At 40.6% G+C, this 23,076-nt stretch overlaps 1 protein-coding gene across 9 annotated transcripts in view; it reads left to right on the top strand.

Annotated features, from left to right (window-relative positions):
• Positions 1–23,076, top strand: part of pals2b (protein associated with LIN7 2, MAGUK p55 family member b) — a 158,799-nt gene that overhangs the window by 16,358 nt on the left and 119,365 nt on the right. For 3 of the 9 annotated variants that reach the window (XM_069913928.1, XM_069913927.1, XM_069913926.1), the window contains exon 2: positions 9,359–9,407. The exons of 5 other annotated variants lie outside the window; for them this stretch is intronic. The gene's annotated coding sequence lies outside the window, so the exon portion shown is untranslated. Of the gene's footprint in view, positions 1–9,358; positions 9,408–11,443; positions 11,836–23,076 lie in introns of those variants that run through there. One more of the 9 variants, XM_069913930.1, reaches the window with a different exon arrangement.

Below are 23,076 nucleotides of genomic sequence, written 5' to 3' on the forward strand. Positions count from 1 at the left end.
CTGGCCACTACTCAATCAAGTGACTCCCCCCATGTGCTTTCTTCTTGATGCCGTGCCATTTGTCTGTTGGGTCCATGAAAGATCCTCCGAGATAGTGACTTCCAAGAACATGAATTTGCTCACCTTCTCCACTTCTGATTTTCCCCTCCCCCTATAATCACTGGATCGTACACCTCTGGTTTTCCTTTCCTGAATCAACAATTGACTCTTTGGTTTTGGTGACATTGAATGCAAGGTTGTTGTTGGTGTACCATTCAGCCAATTTTTCTATCTCCCACTTGTATGCTGACCATTTTCCCCTTTTTATACAGCCCACTACCATGGTATTGCCGGCAAATTTGTAGATGGCGTTATTGTTATACTAAGCCTCACAGTTGTAGGAGTAAAGTGAGAAGAGCAGGAGGCTAAAAACACAGCCCTGTGGTGCTTTGGTACTGACAGATTGTCAATCTTCACTTATCAATCTTCACTGATTGTGGTCTGGAGGTGAGGAAATCCATGATCCAATTACACAGTGGGGTGTTGAGCCCCCACCCAGTGAGGCATTGATCCATACCACCTTGCACATGCTCTGTTCTCACTGCTGCCATCAGGAAAGATGGTATCAGAAGACTCACACCACCAGGTTTAGGAACAGCTGCTACCCCTCCACCATCAGACTCCTCAACAACAAACTCAATCAGGACTCATTGAAAGACTCTTGTGCACTTTATAGCTTTAAAAAAAATTTAAAAATCTCTGTATTGAACAGTTAGTTTGTTTATATTCATTATCAATTTGCTGTTCTTTATTTGTTTACATGTATATGCTGTGTACAGTGTTTTTTGCATTACCAAATGTATAAAGGGCATTTGATAGAGTCATGGACAGGAAAGGTCAAGTTGGCTGAAAGGCTATTTTCTGAGTTGTAAAACCCTTGTAATGTGGTTAAATTTGTAGTGAGTAGCAGTAAAAATTGGCTGGGCCAAGAGGAATTGGGGGGGGTGGGGGGGGTGGGGTGGTGTGGAGGAGAGAGAGTCAACAAATGGTGATGAAAATAAAAATGTGATTGGTGTAAATGGATACCTAATAATCAGTGGAGATGGTGTGGGTCAAAGAGCTTGTGGCGGTGACTGACGGTTGATGCAAGAAGAAGATTGGCTGATGCAGGTACTGGGGTTTAGATGTTTTAAAGGGGATAGGATTGGTGATGTATAAGAGGGAGGGTGGGAATAGCATTACCGGTCAGGGATGATATTACAACTGCATAAAGGGAGGATGCTGTTGAGGGAATGTTTACTGAATCAGTGTGGGTGGAAGTCAAAAATAGGAAGGGAGCGATTGCTGTATTGGGGATAGTCTATGAGCTCCCAAATACCCTCGGGACACTTACAAACAGGTCAATTGGAAGATTTTAGAAAGAAGCTCGGATGGGTAGGTGGCCAAGGCAAGGGTTGGGGCATTGGGAACTCAGATGGGCGGGGTGAAAAATAGGAGGGCTGACATTTACACAGGATGTATGGAAAACACGCAATTTATTTTGGGCCGATAAAAGTGTGTGTCAACAATTACACAAGTACATTTGTTATCTGAAATGGAAGGATGTACACACCAATAGGTTAACGAGTTAGATAAAACAGCACCAGAAAGATTTTGCACAGACATTAGAACATGAACCGGTGCGGACTCGAAAGGCCAACATGGCCTGTTTCCGCTCCGTAAATGGTTATATGGTTATAATAGGTGGTAGTTCTGCCTCGCCCACAGAAAAAAAAGAATCTCAGGGTGTATGTGATGTCATGTATGCACTTTGACAATAAATCTGAATTCTCAAACTCCACACTAAATTTGTGGTCTATAGAGCAGCGATAATCACAACCATGGGCCTCCTTTAGCAGATAAAGAGAACTGAAGTATTGCCAATATGGTCTTTGCAAAATTCTCCAGTTCATTGACAGGATAAGTGCATCAATGTTGTTTCCCGGTCTTTCAAAATGAGCATTTGTGTTGAGTTCCTTCACAGCAAAATATTACCACAAGGATAGAGAAAAATTCTTCAAAGATAAAGGGCGGCACAGCTGGCGTAGCAGTTAGCACAATGCCTTTACAGTGCCAGTGGCCAGGACTGTATCTGTATTTTAATCCCATGCTGTCTGTAAGGAGTTTGTGCGCTCTCTGTTTGCTCTTCGAGGGGTTCCCTCAGGAGCACTGGTTTCCTCCATGATCGAGAAATTCTACATGGAGTGTTGCCATGGGAGAGCAGCAGCAATAATTAAGGACCCACACCACCCAAGACCTGCTCTTTTCTCGCTGCTGCCATCAGGAAAGAGGCATGGGTACCACAAGACCCATACCACCAGGTTCAGGAACAGTTGCTACCCCTCTACCATCAGACTCCAACAACAACCTCAAGGATTTTTACTTTGCATATTATTATTGAATATTATTTTTCTTCTGTATTGTAAAGTCAGTTTATTTACATTTTTCTTTACATTTCTTTCTTCTGTATACATATCTTTTCGTGAGTGCAGTTTTGTGCACTACTGTTAAGTAGAAATTCTGCCTGGCTTATAGGAAAAAGAATCTCGGAGTTGTATGTGATGTCATGTATGTACTCCGATAATACATCTATAATTTGAGCTTTGAATAATGGCCATACCAAGAAAGAATACTTGCCTGATCACAATAACTAGAGTTTGCCACATGGAAAGTCATTATTGTTTCTTACCACTTGTTCTTTTCTTTGGCTTGGCTTCGCGGACGAAGATTTATGGAGGGGGTAAAAGTCCACGTCAGCTGCAGGCTCGTTTGTGGCTGACAAGTCCGATGTGGGACAGGCAGACACGGTTGCAGCGGCTGCAGGGGAAAAATGGTTGGTTGGGGTTGGGAGTTGGGTTTTTCCTCCTTTGCCTTTTGTCAGTGAGGTGGGCTCTGCGGTCTTCTTCAAAGGAGGTTGCTGCCCGCCAAACTGTGAGGCGCCAACATGCACGGTTTGAGGCGATATCAGCCCACTGGCGGTGGTCAATGTGGCAGGCACCAAGAGATTTCTTTAGGCAGTCCTTGTACCTTTTCTTTGGTGCACCTCTGTCACGGTGGCCAGTGGAGAGCTCGCCATATAACACGATCTTGGGAAGGCGATGGTCCTCCATTCTGGAGACGTGACCCACCCAGCGCAGCTGGATCTTACCGCTTGTACAGCAGAAGTGATCCTCATTATGTGAATAATGCCAAGAGAAATACATGGAGCAGCATCAACTTCTGTTCCATTGCCTTGTTGACCTCGCAGAAGTGCTTGGCCATCTTTTGGTGTGATTGCTAGTGTTGTTACATACCTGAGTTGGGGAAGTTTGCATAATCTTTTCAATTGTTTTTGATTTTGTCCTGTGCTTTGCTTGCAACAAGTTTCTCACAAGAGTGAAGCAAATTTAGAGAACTTTTGAGGGGGGGGGGAGGTGGATGGGGAACTGTTCAGCTATATCACCCAAGTTGAAAAACCAGCTTTTCTCAATCTCAGTAGTCAAACTGATATATGAAGGCAATCTCCATGTATGTATCTGTTTAAAGGTGGAGTTCCAAGACGCATTTGACTTGTTCACTATGCAGAGGATGAGCTTACACTTTGCAATACAAAAGTCCCAGTAGCATAACCTCTTCCTCTGACAGGAGTCAGATTATGATAAATATGTACTCCTTTTATTATCATGGGCATCAGTGATGGCAGACTTGTAGATAAAATTCATCATCACTTTCACCAGCTTCTTTGAGGGAAAAGGGTGTTGGCAAATCACCACTTGCACCCCAATGCAATGCTTTGGTTCTACAGGACAGCAGTGATCATGCCCTTGATTACTTCTGAGACATGGACTCTCTAGACCAGGCACTGCAAAACAGTGGAGAAATATCACCATTATTCCAAATTCAGGGGCAGGATAAATTAATCTATGCCATTATCCTTTCCCACATCAACATACCCACTAATTTGGCTCATTGGAGCTAGTGATGTTGGTTGACTTGCACGATGGCAGACTCTAAAGCAATTGGTTCCAAACTCTACTCCTGCGGCAGATTATTAGAAGAAAAGAGGGGGGGGGGGGGGAATGCAGCATTCTTGCTGATTATTGGGAATCCTTGGCCCATGATTGCTCAAAATAGAAATGAGCACCTGAGATGGCATTGAGAATTTTGAGTCAGTGCATTGGGTATGCACAGTTTTTCAGGGTTAATTGTAGTAGGATGGTTCTACCATCCAACCTATCTACTTGCCTGCCCTGTCAAATGGCCTCATCCGTTATATCAATGCACAGGATTGGAGTAGAATAAATCAGATATCCAGGAGGATAGATGAAGACGTAAGATACCTAAATTATATCCAGATTTCTTTTTTTATATACAGCACGGTAACAGGCCATTTCGACCCACAAGTCTGTGTCACCCAATTTATACCCAATTAGCGTACATCCCCGGTATGTTTCAAATGGTGTCAAATGGTGGGAGGAAACCGGAGTTCCCAGGGAAAACCCACGCAGACACTGGGAGAATGTACAAACCCTTTACAGACAGTACGGGATTCAAACCCCAGTCCCGATTGCTTCCACTGTAAAGCCGTTGCACTAACCGCTGGACAAAATAAACTGCTTAGCAATTTCACTGTGATGTTGGCCAAGTGGAGAGAGCAGTTTCACTGAATCCTTTGTTTCATTGGTAATGAGAGTAGTGGGAAGGAGCTGTAGGTTGTGGAGAAGGGAAGAAGTGTAGGAACATAAATACTGAGCAGTTCAGTTCTCTTGTATATTTGCTGTTTAAAAGAAATGATGCATAATACCAGTTGTCACTGAATCCACTTTTAATTAGCATTTTGAAAGAATGTTAATGTTAGTGATCACATTATATGATAAAGGGGTAAGGATCAGCACATAATGTTCTTTTCAAGGTTGTGAATTGGCTTGATGTGTTGTTTTGAATTTGTTTATAATTGAGGCAGAATGTTAGTTTTTAAATAATAGGAATGTCTTGTTATTGTCAGAAACGAGTATAATGTTTGCTGGACACATGAAGTTTGCATTTGCATGATGTTTTTTTAATGCTCTCTCCTAATATTACATCCATCTGACTGGCTAAATTGTATTCTGTTTTAGCACAGCATGAGAGAGTCATCACCTGCAACAGCTTTGTACCAATAAACTGAGAAATTCAGGACTATAGTACTCTTCGAACACTGATTAAGTTGTTTGTTAGTTGATAACAGTTAGTGTAAAAATAAAAGGCATCACTTTTCTCCTGTATTAACTTTAACAGTTGAATAATTTATTTTCTCTCTCCTTCTATTTCTGTTGTTACAATCTGACCAAGGGAGGCTCTGAAAAAGGATATCCAAGCAAAAGAAATTGACAAATCTCCAAGAAGTGGTTCTACAGCTTATTTCTATCTAAGATATTGGCAGAAATGTGCCTACTGCTCATTTGTATGCTGGTATCTCACTAACTGCTACCCTGCAAAACACTGTTTTGCATTAGTATTTTTGGCCTGCGGAGAAAGATTTTGCCAAAATACCACAATAAAATTGTCCTTCTGTAGCATATTGATTGTACCTGTCAAATTGTTCACATCCATTTGCCCATGAGAGTATCGTTGGTGCTTCATCAGCAAGAGTACAGTGCATAATTTTATCTTTGGCCAGTAGGAATACTGAATGCAAATTTACACTTAGATGATATGTGCTCGGCCAAGTGAGAATTTGGTAATCTGACTATTGTAATTGGGGGCAGAAAAGAGGAAGAAGAGGTTTTACCCTTCAGCAAAATTGGGATAAGTTGGGAATCATTTTTTTTTTAAAAGTTGTCTTGAAGAGCAGGAATTGGAAAAATTATAGGTAATACTTATGAAATGACAGTGGTCAAGAGACTGAATGACAAATGGAGCTGATTGAGGGAGAGTGATTGGAAAAACTGTTAATTGTGACTGAGGATAGATTAATAGAATGAGGAGTATGGGATAACAGGACATTGTCTGAACTTTAAGATGCAAAACACTGCAAATCTTGGACATCTGATAATAATTGGGGATAATCATCAGGTCAGGCTACATCTGTGGATAGAGCAAAGCACTTAACATTTCTGGCTGGTGACCTTTCAACAGAAATGTCCAGTTCAATTTGAAAGTGTTTGTGTGAAATTTTTGAATTCATTGTGGAATCCTGGTGTCCGTAGTATATTTCAACAGAGGATGAAATCTTGTTCTGAATGTTTTCATCAGAACAGTGCAAGTGTTGAAAGGCTGGGAGGTCAGAGTGGGAGTAGGATGGAGAACTGGAGTGATTGGAAGTTCTGACACTTCCTTGGAGATGAGGTGTATTTTGTTCTCCAGTGTTGATGAGACCACAAAATGAACACCAGACAGCAGGAAAGGTCCTTGTGTTTGCAGCTTGAAGAGGTACTGGGCTTCTCCTCCAGGAAAAACAAGGACTGGTTCGACGATAACAGTCAGGAAATCCAGGAGCTGCTGGCAAAGAAGCGAGCTGCCCACCAGGCTCACCTTACAAAGCCGTCCTGTCCAGATAAGAAACAAGCCTTCCGTCGCGCATGCAGCCATCTTCAGCGCAAACTCCGGGAGATCCAAAATGAGTGGTGGACTAGCCTCGCCAAGCGAACCCAGCTCATCGCGGACATTGGCGACTTCAGGGGTTTTTACGAGGCTCTAAAGGCTGTGTACGGCCCCTCACCCCAAGTCCAAAGCCCGCTGCGCAGCTCAGACGGCAAAGTCCTCCTCAGCGACAAGATCTCCATCCTCAACCGATGGTCAGAACACTTCCAATCTCTTTTCAGTGCCAACCGCTCAGTCCAAGATTCCGCCCTGCTCCAGCTCCCTCAACAGCCCCTAAGGCTAGAGCTGGATGAGGTCCTCACCCGGGATGAGACTGGGGTCACTGATAGTGGGTGAAAAGCTGTTATATTTGCATCATTGAATTGTGGTGGCATCTTATTGCCAGTGGACATTTTCGTCTATGAAGCATAAAGATTTTAATGTCAGCTTTCAAATTTTTTAAATCCTTTTATAAATGTAGATCTGAGAATTTTTTAAAAAAAACGGGTAGAACATAGAACATTCAGCACAATACTAGCCCTTCGGCCTTTAATGTTATATCAACCGATATATTCCTTAAAAAAATTTAAACCTTCCTTACCCTGTAACCCTCTATTTTTCTTCTATCCATGTGCCTAAGAGACTCTTAAATGCCCCAATGTTTCAGCCACCACACTATCCCAGGCAAGGAATTCCAGGCACTGACAACTCTGGTTTAAAAAAAAAACTTAACCCTGATATCTCCCCTAAACTTCTCTCCCTTCTCTTTGTACACATGTCCTCTGATGTTTGCTGTTCCTGCCCTGGGAAACAGGTGCTGGCTATCCACTCTATTTATGCCTCGTAAAGCTCTAAGTCTCCTCTCATCCATCTACACTCCAAAGAGAAAAATCCCAGCTCTGCTAACCTTGCCACATAAGACTAATTTTCCAATCCAGGTAACATCCTGGTAAATCTCCTCTGCATCCTTTCCAGAGCTTCTACATCCTTCATATAATGAGGTGGCCAGAACTAAACAGAATGCTCTAAGTGTGGTCTCACCAGAGATTTGTAGAGTTGCTACATGACCTCTCTACTTTTGAACTCAATCCCCCTGTTAATGAAGTTCAGCATTTCATAAGCCGCCTTAACTATCCGTAAATTATTATTCATGGGGCTCTGATAATTTGTGGTTAGTGCTCAGTGGTTAGTGCACTGGTCTTGTAAACCAGGAGTTGTGAGTTTGTTTCTCTCTGGGGTGTCATTTCTGTGAGGGGCACTTGTGACTTTTTGTCTTCCTTGCGGTAGACACAGTTAAAGAAGTTCATGTTACATTGTGAATGTAATATAATGTGACAATAATGGAACATTTACCTTAATTATTTGTAATTAACTGTTACTTAATTATTTACATCAACTTTAAGTTTTTAAAATGTTTCTTACATTCATTGACACTAATGCTCCAGTGCTTTGACAGAAGTTACAACTTCATCTTTAATTTTATCTTCTGAAAGATCAGGGAATGGGACCTGAAAGCTTTACTGCTAGAACAGCACAGACCAGCAAAATCAGCCCTGGATCCAAACCAGGTAGATGTGGGGAACTAGGAACATCTTGCCTGTAAATTGCCCCCAAAAAAGAGAAAAAATTCACTGTGCTATGGAGATCAATAACTTGGTAGTGCAGTGGTGAATGAATAGAGATGCTTTCTCACAGCTCCTGTAACCTGGATTCATTTCTGATCTCCAATGTTGCTGGTGTGGAATTTGTATGTTCTGCCTATGGTCCTGTGGACATTTTCCCTTTGATTCTTCAGTTCCCTCACTCATCGCAAAGATGTGCAAGTAAATTGGCCACAGTAAATTTCCCAGAACTTGGGTTAATGGCAGCATTAGAGAATCAGGATTTATTGAAGTGAGCAAGTCATGAAATTCAGTGTTTTGCGGCAGCGTTATAGTTCAAACCTACATATCATTACCAATTTATGACATTACTATTAAAAAAATAAAATAATAGTAACATTAATAGTACATGAAAAGTAAGGCAGTGTCTTTGGTTCATTGACCATACGAGAATCTGATGGTAGTGGGGAACAAGCTGTCCTTGTGCCGTTGAGTGCTATTCTTTAGACTCCTGTACCTTTTCCCTGATGGTAGCAGAGTGATGGTAGCCTGGCTGGTGGTGGTATTTGAGGATAAAGACTGCTTTTTTAAAGACACTCCCTCAAGTAGATGTCCTCGATGGAGTGAAGTCTGGTGCCTGTGATGTTGCAGGCCTCTGGAGTTTATTCCTGCCCTGAGAGTTGGTGCTTCCATACCAGATGGTGATGCAACCACCCAGAATGCTCTCCATGGTACACCTGTAGAAGTTTATGAGAGTCTTCAGTGACATACCAAACCTCCTCAGGTATAGCTGCTGGTAAGCCTTCTTTGTGATTACATTGTGGAAGCTCCAGGACAGATCTTCCGAGATATTGACTCCCAGGAATTAAGTTCATGACCCTCTCCACTACTGAGCCCTAGTTAAGGACTGGTTCGTGTCCCCTGACTTCCTCCTGAAGTCCACAATCATCTCCTTGGTTTTGTTAACATTGAGCACAAGGCTGTTGATGTTACACCATTCAACGGGCTGATCTATCTCCCTCCTGTACACTTTTTCATGGCAGTTTGTGATTCTGCCGACAACTGTCATCGGCAAACTTTGCACACAGGACTTGATGGCTATGTGAGGAAATAAACTAGTTTAGCATTACTGCTGGGCTGAGGGGATTGTATCTGTGCTGTTTTACTCTGCAATAACCAGCACCATTTAATAATTTCAGGGAAATCTGAAGCCACCTCTCTGATCTTCCTAAGATACAAAAATTACAGGTGAGTTGGAAACCCATATAATGCATAATATCAAAGCCAATCTACAACTTTTCATAATAATGAATTTAAATAACAGTGCAGAGGAGGGGACAAGAGTCATGCAATCTTTTATTTCCACCAGAGAATCAGCATCTGATTTGACCTTGTAGTCTATATCAATGACAGCTTGAAGTAAAATACTCATGAAACAGTCAATTAATATAGAAGCCATGAGTTTTTTTTTAAAGGTATTTAAGATATCTGCCAAGGACACAATAATGGAAATCAATATGCAAATAGGCTGGAAATAAAACATGTTGCTCAAATATAGTGGAACACTATTCAATGTCTCGTTTAATCAACCAAATCTATGGTGAAGACTGTTGGCAATGTATGTGAAATAGTCCCAATGCCATGCCTGCAAATATTGTTTATAAAATCTGTTTTATGAAACAAATTTAATCAAAATACATGTTAACTAAATAAGGAAACCTATTCCAGAAGCAAGACTGTGAAAGTCTTTCAATTAGTAAAACAAAATTACGTTCAAAGAACTGGATTTGAAGTTTAAAAATAGCAAGTTATAAGATGATGCAAGACATTTTTTTGGCACATGGCAAATTTTCAGGTAAAGTTTAGCTAAAACCAGCTATTAACAGTAGGTGGGGTTTTTTTTTAAATTAAAAAAAAATCTATCACTTCAAGTCATGCACAATTAATCAAATTTAGGGCAGCTTTCTAAACCCACCATTTTGGCACATTTTACACTGGAGGTACAGAATACCAATGTTGAGAAATGTACTTTTGCAACATTATCTTAATACATTCCCACCTCTGGTACAGAAATTTTAAATAAAGTTTAGACTGAGACGAGAAAGGAACTGCTTTTCCCAGAGGTTGGTGAATCCATGGAATTTGCTGCCCATTGAAGTAATGGAGGCTACCTCAGTAGATATATTTAAGACAAGGTTGAATAGATTTTTGCAAAGTAGGAGAATTAAGGGATATGGGGAGATGGCAGGTAGGTGGAAATGAGCCTATCATCCGATCAGCCATCAAATGATCTCATTGAATGGCAGAGCAGGCTTGATGGGTCAGATGGCCTTCTCCTGCTCCTATTTATGTTCTTATATCTGATATTTGTTGAGGGTGGACAAATCCAATTAAAGGAAGCTATAAGATTATACAGTATAGTGCTTTCTAAATTAATGGGGAGTTGAAAAAAACTTTTACTGTTAGTGCAATTTTTAAATATCTGTTCATGGTACAATGCAAGTCTTCTCAAAGAGCCAGCACCCCCTTTGGGTCTAGCCATCTGTTGGCAAGAAAGGATGTTTCCATTATTAACATTTTATGATGTTGGTGCAGTTATCAAAAATCTAGTAGCCTCATTGCAAGTTTGTAATGTTTGTAATATCCCATGGTCCAAATGAAACCATAGATAAATTGTTTTTTTAATAAAATAATTTATTTGCAGTTTGTTAATTTTTTTTTACATCCGAGATGATTTACTGAGGCTCATAATCTATACTGTCAGATTATCTTTTTGTATTTCCCCCAGACTTGTTACATCTTTGTACTGTCAATCTATGGCGCATTGTGGTTAACAGTCAATTGTCTGTGTTGTGCCACCTTCATGCCACAAGCCCTTTGCTGTACCTCGGGTCTGAATTGAGACAATTTATTTTATAATTCAACATATTTATGTAGCATGAAAGATAGTTTCCTCAAGCAAGCCTCTTATGAATCAAATGTTGTCCTCACTTTTCTAAAGAAGGTTGCCATTTGTCATTGTGTTCAGGATTTGTTCTTTTCTTGTTCTATCAGATAAATTGTGGACATCCCATTATTGTATACAGATTTTCCTAAGAGCAAAATAAATGTTTGTAGGCCAAAGGCTAAATTACAAGAACTAGAAGCAATTAGATTGGCAACTAAGGAGTACAAGAAGTACAGAAGCATTGAACATGACACAATGAATTGCAGAAGTAGATCTCAGAATACAAAAGACATGCTGTGGTACACGATCAAAGGGAGCAGACAGGGCTTGTCTATGTACATGGTGTTGAATATTTTTGTAAAATATGGAGAGAGCTGCATAAGATTTGCATTGAAGAGCCAAGTATTATTTTTAATATCTTGATGAATGACTCAAGTCTACAATGTTGGTTGTGACAATCTTTGTGACTTAAAGAACGCTGCATGACTTACTGAGCTTCTCCAGCATTTTTGTGTGGTTATGGACCATGGACTGACCTTTTGGACTGTGGACGGTCATTATAAAGGATGAATTTCTGCTAAGAACTCTGTGCAACGTGGTACAGCTGACTCGCCAAGTGCTTGGAACTTTTGAGAACAAAGGGAGAATCCATCTGAAGCAGAGAGTGGCAATTGGAGCGGCAGAGGGCAGCTGGAGATGCAAATGCACATGCCTCATAAGTGAGGATTCGTAAGTTTACTGCAACTCCATATCAGTCATTTCTCTCCAACGTTCAATACAATATCCTTTATCAGTTAAAGAACTAACTTGGACATTGAACTTTAAGATTGAATTCTGTGGACTTTTTTTTGGACTGACTGACCTGGGGTTTTGGGGATTTTTCCTTTTTGAATATTGGGCACAGACTGTATAGTCTTTCTTTTACATACAAGATGTGATATTTGTATATTTGCTATAGATACTTATAGTGGGGTAATTGTAATAAGACATTATTAATACTCATTAATAAATGTAGAGCTAAAATATAACTCTTTTGAATTCTGTTGTTGGTGGCTTGAGAGGTAACGGTGTAAACTACAATCACAGTTTCAGCAGAATTTCTTGTTTAACTACACCAATTCTTAGCAATGTTTGATGTATAAGAAATTCAAAATAAAGTTTGCATGCAGAGCTTATTCCATTTATGTTGAAATCTGACATCTCTGCAGTTAATTAAAGCGCCAGTACGAAATTAAGACTCTTTGTCCTGCTTCTCCCTCCAGTTTTTTTTTTCATTATCTGGGAAACACTTCTAATATTTATCTCAGCCAGACCAGTCTGGGGGAAAAATACTTGCTCAAAACTAGAGATAAAATTGAAGACCTAGAGCTTGGAGGCAATTATCAATTAAATATTTGCAATTGCAACTCTGAAGTTGGTATGTGCGAAGGGAAATGCTTTGTTTCATTTATTAGTTGAGAAAGAATTTCTTCTGAGAGATTAATTTGTCTGCTCTTTTCTCTCATCTCATTCAAAGTACTTCACCCCATGGGAACACTTAATAGATCAGGAAGCATCCATCTACTTATAGAGGAATAGGTAAATGCTTCAGACTGATGAGTTTTCACCAGAACTGTTTAAAATGTGAGGGGAAGTAAGATGCAAAAGGGACAAGTGAGATTAAAAGGGAAGGTGGATTGCCATAGAGATTAATTGACAATAGATCTCCTTCCTGCTTTTTTTTTTAAAGCCATTTCAGCCCATTCATAGAATACTATCATGATTGGCATATTTAAGTAATTTGGATGCTCCGGGTATTCTCTGTCTAATTTCTGAAGGTTGCTATTTGATTCATATCTTTATTTTTTTCTATAAGGTAACCTTGATTAGATTGAGAGGGTAGATTAGATAAAGTTTTAGTTTTTTTTTGTTTTTCTTTTTTCTTGTTTTTTTAGACTAATCAATTATATACGGGTTTAATTATGGTTGTCCAAGATCACATTTGATAGATATTACTCTGTGTTATGACCAAGGCTTGCTATTTTGTAACTCACTCGGTTTCTACCCAAAACTGTCTTTAAGAAATAATGTTTAATCAACAAATATGGATGGATAGGAATTACATTTATATTAATTTGTGATTTGTATTTGATATGACATGCTTTTTTGCTGTATTAGTAGACTTTGCATGCAGGATTAATATGTTAAACTCAAGAAAAATATTTTAAAAAGAAAACCTATTTCACTTTGTAACAAGACCTAGTTCTGGTGAAAGGGCATTGACATGAAGCTCTATTTCTTACTTGATGGATGGTGATTCATCTGAGAATTTTGAAGATTTCCTGTTTAATTTCAGGTTTCCAGAATCTAGTATTTAATTTTTATATATATTTTTTAAAAGTTGCACGTTTTCATGACACATTAGTTCATAGGTTTAAACTAATGGGGCAGGTGGATGGGAACCTGCAAAGAAAGAATGAGGAAGGTGGTACAGAGACCAAAGCTAGAGTTAGGAAAGAGAAAAAGAAAAATAGAGGGCAGAAAAGTCACAATGGACAATGAGCATAGGCCACTTTATCTTAATGCCTGAAGTATTAGAAACCAGATTAGTGAATTTGAGGCATAAATCAGTACCCAGGCATATGATTTAGTGGCCATCACAGAAACACTGATTCAAGGTGGGCATGATTGGGAATTAAATTTTCAAAGGTATCTGGTAGTATGAAAAGATAGGATGGTAAAGATGGTGAGTGGCACTCTTAATCAAAGATGAGATCAGGGCACTAGTGAGAGATGATATAAGATCTAAGGAACAGAATGTTGAGTCCGTTTGGGTAGGGATTAAGAATAGTAAAGGGGAAAAAAAAGGCATGTAAGAATGGAACAGCAGTTGTTTTGGGGAACTTTAACTTCCATGTAGATTGGAAAATCAAGTTGGTTGAGGGAATCTGGAGGATGACTTCATAGAATTAATCCATGATAACTTTCTTGAGCAACATATGAAGGAACCAGCAAGGGAGAATGCTATTTTAGATCTAGTATTATACAATGAAATGGGTAAAATTAACGATCTAGTAGTTAGGGACCCTCTTGGAAAAAGTGATCATAGTATGATTGAATTTCTCCTACAGATGAGGGTGCAATAGTTAGATCTAAAACTAGAGTATTATGCTTAAACAGGGGAGACTACAACAGGATGAGGGAGGAATTGGTCAGCATAGACTTAAAGCGCAGACAAGTTGGCAGAACAGTTGAGGAACAGTGGAAGACTTTCAAAGAGATTCTTCACAGTGCTCAACAAAAATGTATTCCTGTTAAGGGCAGTAAGAGAGGGAAGAGTCAGTCTTAACTAAGGAAATAAAGAAATGTAGGAGCGTGGCATACTGGGTGGCTGAGCAGACCTGTTTCTCTGAGCAAATCCTCTAAAAGATGTCAAAAAAGTGGTTTTAATGAAAAAATTTCAACGACAAAGGTGTGGATACATCTTTTAAAGATTAATATTGAAGAATGACTGGATGATCCCATAGAAAGAAGCCAAAATCTATGATGGAAGAAGCTCCAGCCGCACCAGTTGCCTCGACGGAAGGTGTGGGTGGACATGCCTCCTCCTCCTCTCAACTAACACCAGACTTTAAAACTCTGCAAGTGATTGGAGGTCTGGGTCAACATTTTACAAGTATGGAGAATGCCATTAAGAAGCTAACACAGCATACTACAGTAAGATATGTGGATGAGGCTATTAATGATTTAAATGAAAGAGTGGACAGAGCTGAGAAAGATCTTGGCAAACACGATAAACAAATTGAAGAACTAAAGAAACAAGCTGAACAATAGATGACAGATAAGCAGCTTCTTTTGGACAAATTAGATCATATGGAGAACTTCAATCGGAGGAATAATGTGCAAATTGTTGGCCTGGGAGAAGGTGCAGAAGGCAGAGATGCCGTGAAATTCTTCGAGACTTGGATTCCTCGAGTCCTTCACACCGATGAACTCGGTGACCGAGTGCACATTGAACATGCTCATCAAACATTGAGACCAAGGAGAATGGGTGAAGCCTGACCTCTATGCGTTCTAGTGAGATTGCAGAGTTTTGAAGATGGAGAGACCATCCTAAAAGTTGTTTTTGAAAATACTCAACTCTGGTTCTCTCTTGAAATGGGACAATGCAAAGATCATGTTCTTTCAGGACTTTAGTAACACGGTGATTCAGAGAAGGCAATTTGATGTGGTTGAGGCAACTCCGAGAAAATACATAAATATATAATGCTATACCCAGCAATGTTGAGGGTGAAATATATTTTAAATTGAAAGAAGTGGAAGGGTTTATTCAACAACTATGAAGAGGAGCAGTGAAAGACTGGTGTAAATCAGTTACTATGTTACTTAATTTTTATGGTGAAATGTCAGTTTTTATGTGTCAGGGAGCTCGGAGAATGGGAAGAAGGTTCTGAAGGTACAGCGTGATACAACTCTGGCTTAAGGGGGGTAATGGCGTCAATGGGGGAAGATAGTTTTCAAGATGGCACTTTAGGGTGGGGTTCTTCTTTTCTTCCTGAAGGCTTCATGTACCTTGGGGACTTCCTGTCTATGTTATTCCTGGGGTGGAGGTTGCATGATTTTTAGGGTGAGGTCACAGATCACGAAATGGTTTACATACTTGTATATTTGGAAAGAATTTTTAATTTTCTTATGGATGTCATTTAAGTTTATAAGTTTTAATGTCATCGATTTGAACATGACTGTCAAAAGGAAAAGAATATTCTTATATTTAAAAGATCTCTAGATCTCGCGCGCTCTCTCTAGATCTCGCGCGCGCTCTCAAGATCTGTCGCGCGCTCTCTAGATGTCGCGCGCTCTCTGGATCCCCCGCGCTCACTGGATCCCCCGCGCTCTCTGGATCCCCCCCCCGCTCTCTGGATCCCGCCCGCTCTGTGGATCGCGCGCCCGCTCTGTGGATCGCGCGCCCGCGCTCTGTGGATCGCGCGCCCGCGCTCTCCCGATCGCGCGCCCGCGCTCTCCCGATCGCGCGCCCGCTCTCTCCCTCCCTATATAAATCTAAACCTATCTATATATAAATGATATGTGTTTGAAAACCAAAATTAAAATAGTTAAAAAGGAAATAAAGAAATGTATAACATTAAAAGCTCATGTGTACAAAGTAGCCAAGAGTAGTGAGAAACTGAAGGATTGGAAAAACTTTAAAAGGCAACAAAGGACAACTAAACGGGGAAGAAGGATTAGGAAGGTAAATTAGCACAAAATATAAAAATAGATAGCAAAAATTATTATAAATATATAAAACGGAACAGGGTGGCTAGAGTCAACACAGGTCCATTGGAAGATGAGAGAGGGAGATTGATATTGAATAATGAGGAAATGGACGAAGCATTGAACATGTATTTTTTGTCAGTCTTCATGGTGGGAGACATGTCCAGCATGCCAACGAGTGCTGATAGGGAGGTGAGGGCCTCAATAAAATAATTGTTACAAAAGAGATAGTGATGAGCAAACTAATGGGACTGAAAGCAGAAGATTCATCTGGTCCTGATGAGATGCATCTCAGGGTACTGAGGGAAATTGTGGGAGTTATAGACAATGCGTTGGCAGTCATTTACCAAAATTCTCTGGATTCTGGACAGGTCCTGACAGATTGGAAGACAGCAAATGACACACCACTCTTTAAAAAGGGATGTAGGCAGGGGGTGAGTAACTATTGGCTAGTTAACTTGGCGTCTGTAGTCGGGAAAATGTTTGAAACTGTCATTAAGTATGAAATAGTGAGACATTTAGAATGAAAGGGCTCTATTAGCCAGACACAGCATGAATTCAGAAAGGGCAGATCTTGTTTGAAAATGTGCTGGAGTTCTTTGAGGAGATAATGGGTTCAGTTAATAGAGGGGAACAAGTTGATGTTGTATATTTGGATTTCCAGAAAGCTTTGATAAGATGCTGCACAAGAGACTTTTCAATAAGATAGAGATGAATGGAGTAGGTGGAAGTATATTGGCATAGATTGAGGATTGGTTAACTGACAGAAGGCAGTAAGTTGGGATAAATGGGTATTTTTCTGATTGGCAGACAGTGGTAAGTGGGGTGCGGCAGCTGTTCACCATTTAAATTGATAATTTGGAAGAGGGAACAGAAAGTAGTGTAGCCAAATTTGCAGGTGATACTTAAATTGAGTGGAAAAGAGAATTGTACAGAGTGTGTGGAGAGGCTGTAGAAGGATATAGTTGTTAGGTGAGTAGGCAAAGGTCTGGCAGATGGAGTACAACATTAGTAAATGTGAGGTTATTAAGAAGGCAAAGGGAATGTTGGCCATCATTCCTAGAGGTATTGAATTCAAAAGCAGGGAGGTTATGGTGCAACTGTACAAGATACTGGAGTACTGTGTACACTTCTGGTCTCCATACTTGAAGGACACACTGGCCTTGGAGGCAGTCCAGAGGAGGTTCACCAGGTTGATCCCAGATATGAGGGGGTTGACCTATGAAGAGATACTAAATCATCTTGGATAATACTCACTCATATTCAGAAGAATGAGAGGAGATTTTATAGAAACATAAAATTTTGAAAAGGATAGATAAGATAGAGACAGGAAAATTATTTTCACTGGTAGATAAGACCAGAACTAGGGGACACAAGCTCCAGATTCTGGGGAGTAGATTTAAGACAGAGATGAGGAAGAACTGTTTTCCCCCAGAGAGTAGTGAATCTGTGGAATTCTTTGCCCAGGGAAGCAGTTGAGGCTACTTCATTAAACATTTAAGGTTCAGTTAGATTTTTACATAAAGGAATTAAGGGATATGGGGAGAAGGCAGGTAGGTGAAATTGAGTCAATGATCAGATCAGCCATGATCTTATTGAATGGCGGTGCAGGCTTGATGGGCCGGATGGCCTACTCCTGTTCTATTTCTTATGTTCTTATATTATGAATATTAGAAAGTTTAGCAAACAAGAAAAGAATGAAGAAGACAAATAGACTAGGCACTTGGGTGAAAGCCACAACAGAAATGTGCTGGCATTGGAAGATGTATTCATTCTAGAATCTAGATGATTTTTTTCTCACGAAATGTCATTTTTTTCATATTTGATGTAAGAGTATTGAGATTCAATATAGACTGAAATGATTACAAAGTGAGTTTAATATCAGCTTTCATAATTTTTGATCTGTTTTCAAAATGTTTTTTAAAGAAATTTAAATTTCAGACGGCTACCTGTAAATGTGGAATATGCCGAATCATTGAGAATGAATAAACTATTTGCCAGCTTGTACAATTCAAAGGCTGTTGGCAGCAAGACAAACTTTTAAGGAACACTGTAAAAAAAAAAGTTTAATAAACAAGCTCAGTTTTTTTAATTAAATGTGGTTGAAAGATAAGAGATGTAGGTTTAGTTGATGTTTTAATACAAAAAAATAGGGGACACAACTTCATATAATAGTCAATATAGTATATTTTTTTATCAGTAACTTTATATAATTACTTAAAGCAATTTTTTTACTAATTGAATGGATATAGTCATAAATGGTGCTCATTTTACTTCTCCTCTAACAAATTGAAGACCTAGAGCTTGTAGCCAATTGTCAATTAAGTGTTTGCAATTGGAACTCTGTATTTTGGCTCAGTTAGGTTCACCTTAAATTACTTGGCAAATTTGACACACTGCTACTTTCAGCACTTCCCTAAAAAGTGGTTACAAAATACTGGAATCCTCAAAGCCACATGGAATTTACACCATGTCAAAATTGATCATCTTAGAAATTACTCTGCAGAAAATAGGCATTTAACTTTGTTTATTTGTACCGATGTGAGCTTTCTACTCAAATCTCTTTCTTGTGTAACCACTGAAGTGATCAGTAATAATCTGGTCTGAAATAGTTTTTTTTTTCTAGTTTCTCCTTGTCCTACCCAAAATTTAATCTAAAACCTGTTCCATATTTGGCCACATCTGGAATGCTTTTCATCAACTTTCTTTGCAAAGCCTACTATAATTTAAAAAAAGTAAGAAAATGGCACTAGACTAGTGAACAGCCAACTTCACTACAAAAACACCAAGCTCAATTGGAATTTAACCACACTGTCTTTACTCTCAATAATCTTTCTGGTTAAATTTCCCAAACTCAGAATTGAAATTACTAGCTTCTAACCTATAGAGTTGTGTCTAGATGTACACCTCTTTGAGGTGTGATCATCTACGATAGTTGTACTTGTTTTTATCACCACAGAGAACAATAATTGAATCTGTGTGCCGAAGTAGGAAGATACCAGTGTCAAGTTAAATGAGCACAATTTCATTTTTATTAATTGACGCTCATTGAAAACGTACAGATGAGTACTTATTCTTGATCACGTGCAATAATAGACCCTTACATTCTTTCTCACAAATAGGGAAGAAGGAATAGTAACTGCAACTCCATTTTAACTTTAGAAGGATGATCAAGCCTTTGAGGAGAAAATCATAAGTTTATCTTTGATAAGGATATATTTTTGTACCCATGATGACACTCTTGTCCTGCTGTCTTATTGCAGTGATGTGAACATTTAGTGAAAGATTATTTTGGAGGTCAAAAGAAATGTTCAACAATGTAACGTACTATTTTGCTGATTGAACATGAAACTCTTATTTTTCAATCCCACAAGGACCCTATAGTACAACTCTTGCAAAGTTCTTGTAACCCAGCCACATTTGTTCATTAAAATTAATTTCAATAAAGTAATAACATACTTGGCATTCCTTGCAACACAGTGTTGGATCTTGCTATGCATATTTGGCTTCCATATTTGTAATTTAAAACCGAACAGTTCTAATTATTGTACTCTAAGGTCCAAAACTGTAGAAAGTACTACATAAATCTAGTTTTATTCAATGTGCAATCACTTGAATTTTTGAAGTGTATTGATTATTACATTTCAAGCAATTTCTGTTATCTTGCAAAGTCAGTCAAGATCTTGAGAGGACAAGGTAGGGGCTCTCTGGCTGTTCCCATCTGTCTGACTAATTTATGTAAACTTGTTCGGGATTGGAGAAGTGCTATTTAGACTTTTTCCCCCCACAGAGAGGAAAACAACCACAAGACTGAATATCCCTAAATTAGGGCTCTGTCCAACTGTACTTGCAACTTAAGAATTATTTAAAATCTGCCACATAGTACTTTAAAGATTTGGAAAAATAACAAACAGTAGCACATTCAAGGTGCATCCCTTTAGTATTTTTTTAGATATTTAAGTTGGTTAATTTACTTGCCACATAATTTCCCAGTGATCAGGGTTCTTCTGTGAGCAGTCTAACAGGTTATCTCTAACATCCATATGAAGAGTATGGTTATAATGAAAAGACCAACTAATTGCTCCCAAGCAAGGGTAGTATATTAGCATTACAGGGGTTCATTCAGTAAAGAAGAAACCACCTTTAAACCTAATGGAATGCATTTTCACATTCTTGAGCTTTCTCCCTGATGGGAAGAAGAAGCCAAGAGTATGTCCAGGTTGTGATGGGTCCTTCAGTATGTTCGCTGCTTTTTCTAGGCAGCAGGAGATATAGATGGAAGGGAGGGAAATTTGCATTATGTTCTGAGCTGATTCACAATCATCTGCAGCTTCTAATAGAGCAAGTCCTATATTATGATGTGATGCATCCAGCAAGTTTGCTTTCAGTGGTGCATCTGTAAAAGTTCTGGAGGGACCAGGGGGAAATAATCTGATAAAGTAGATACACTGATGCGCTTTCTTGACCATCGAGCAAATATGCTTCTCCCAGGTCAGGTTATTGGAGATGTTTATTCTTAATAAGTTATTGTGGCGGCCCACAATTGTGGATATCCGGCCAGCACATCGCGTGGCAGCAGATGTGGACAGAGATCGCTAAAGCAACTTCCAGGACAATGATCCAGCGGGGGTAGAAACTGGGGCAGCATCAGACCAATAGCCCTAAAATGGAGTTGGTCAAGCTGCCCAGCTAACTTATTAGCAGAAAGAGGCTGGGGAAGAAGGGCATTCATATGTATGGATGTTCCCGCCCACTGTTGTTATTCATATGGATGACTCAGTCAATCAGCGGAAAAAAAAACAACAGTGGGAACTCAAACAGTATAAAAGCAGTCTTTCCAGCCCTAATAAAGAAGAGAGCATAACCTGCCACACTGTGTGTGTTTCTTTGTAGCAGTTGGCTACAATTGGTGACCCTGATGGTTTAGAAGGAATCTAAACCTAGCGATGGAGAACGAAGCAGCAGTCGGCCTGAAGCTCCCGACCTTCTGGACAGTTCGACATTCCAGATCTGGGACATCACAGCAGAGGCAACCTGGTACTATGTGGTCAGCGCCCTGGATCCGCAGACCAGAGTGGCCAAATTTATCCACGGGCCACCATCGGAAGGCACTTACACTGCCTTCAAAGAGCTATTAACCAAGTCGTTCGGACTTTTGCGGCGAGAGCAAGGAGCACGTTTGCTCCACCTGGATGGACTTGGAGATGCTGGCCCTCCTGGGAGATGAGCAGCCCGGCATTATGTTCGAGCAGGCATTCCTGGAACAGATGCCTAAAGATATCCAATTGCTCCGCAGGCATTCCTGGAACAGATGCCTAAAGATATCCAATTGCTCCTGGCGGATGCGGATTTCACCAACCCACTCCACACCCAACCAGAAAGTTGCAGCATGGGCAGACATTCTATGGAAACTGAAGTGATCGGCTACCGTGGGGCTTGTAAAGAAGTCCCGCAATCAGACCAGAGCAGTCCCAAGCAAGGAACAAGCAGATGAGAGGCAGGAGTGAGTCCATTGACAGATGGTGCTTCTACCATTGGAGATGAGGCATCAAGGCCTGCCAATGCGAGTTCCAGGGAAATGGCAAGCCCAGCCATCGCTGATGGCCATGATGGCTGGCCACTAAGAGACCCTCCTGTATGTCTGGGACCGCCTGTCCGGCAGATGCTTCGTGGTGGATACAGGAGCAGAGGTCAGTGTGATGCCCCCGACAGGGTTGGACACTAGGTGCAGGCTAACGAGACCCATGTTGAGGGCTGCCAACAACAGCAGTATATGGACCTTTGGCTCTCATAGGCCAAGCTGCAGTTTGGGGGCAGTCACTTCTCGTGGGAGTTCATGCAGGCCGCAGTGGAACAATTACTCCTTGGAGTGGATTTCCTGTGAGCCCACAGCCTCCTTAAAGATAAGTGACTTGTCCACACCGAGACCTACCAGACTACCAGACCATTGCACTGAGGGGTTCTAGGTTTCCGGCAATGCACCTGGACTCCGTCCACAGCTCGGAGGATGAGTTCTCCAAGGTGCTAGTGGGATTCCCGACAATCCTTTCCCCTCATTTCACAGCGGAGATGCCTCAACACAGCGTCAGACATCACATCCTGGCCAAGGGCCCACCTCGCCATTCAAGGGCAAGACGACTTCCCCCAGAGAAGCTCTGACTAGCCAAGGAGGAGTTCCGCAAGCTTGAGGAGTTGGGTGTTCACCGGTCAGACAGCCTTTGGTGCCTAAAGCAACTGGGGGCTGGAGACCAGGTGGCGACTATTGCCGGCTCAATGGAGCCACCAACCTGGACCATTACCCCATGCCACATATCCAGGATTTTGCGGCAAACCTGCATTAGGCAACAATATTTTCAAAAGTGGACCTTGTGCAAGGATATCACCAGATCGCGGTGCATCCTGACGACATCCCTAAGGCGGCCATCATCACTCCACTTGGGCTGTACAACTTCCTGAGGATGCCATTTGGGCTCAAAAATGCGGCACAGACATTCCAGCGACTGATGGACGCAGTGTGCTGACACCTGGATGACACTTTTGTCTACCTCAACGATATCCTCATGGCAAGTAAAACCCAACAGTAACTCCTTCAGCACCTCCAAAATCTCTCGTCGACTGCAGGAGTTCGGCCTCAACATCAACCTAGGCAAATGCCAGTTTGGCCTGAACACCATCGACTTCCTCGGCCACAGGATTACAAAGGACGGGGCCACACCACTG

Source organism: Narcine bancroftii, chromosome 1 (assembly GCF_036971445.1).
Source record: "Narcine bancroftii isolate sNarBan1 chromosome 1, sNarBan1.hap1, whole genome shotgun sequence".
NCBI classification, from domain to species: domain Eukaryota; kingdom Metazoa; phylum Chordata; class Chondrichthyes; order Torpediniformes; family Narcinidae; genus Narcine; species Narcine bancroftii.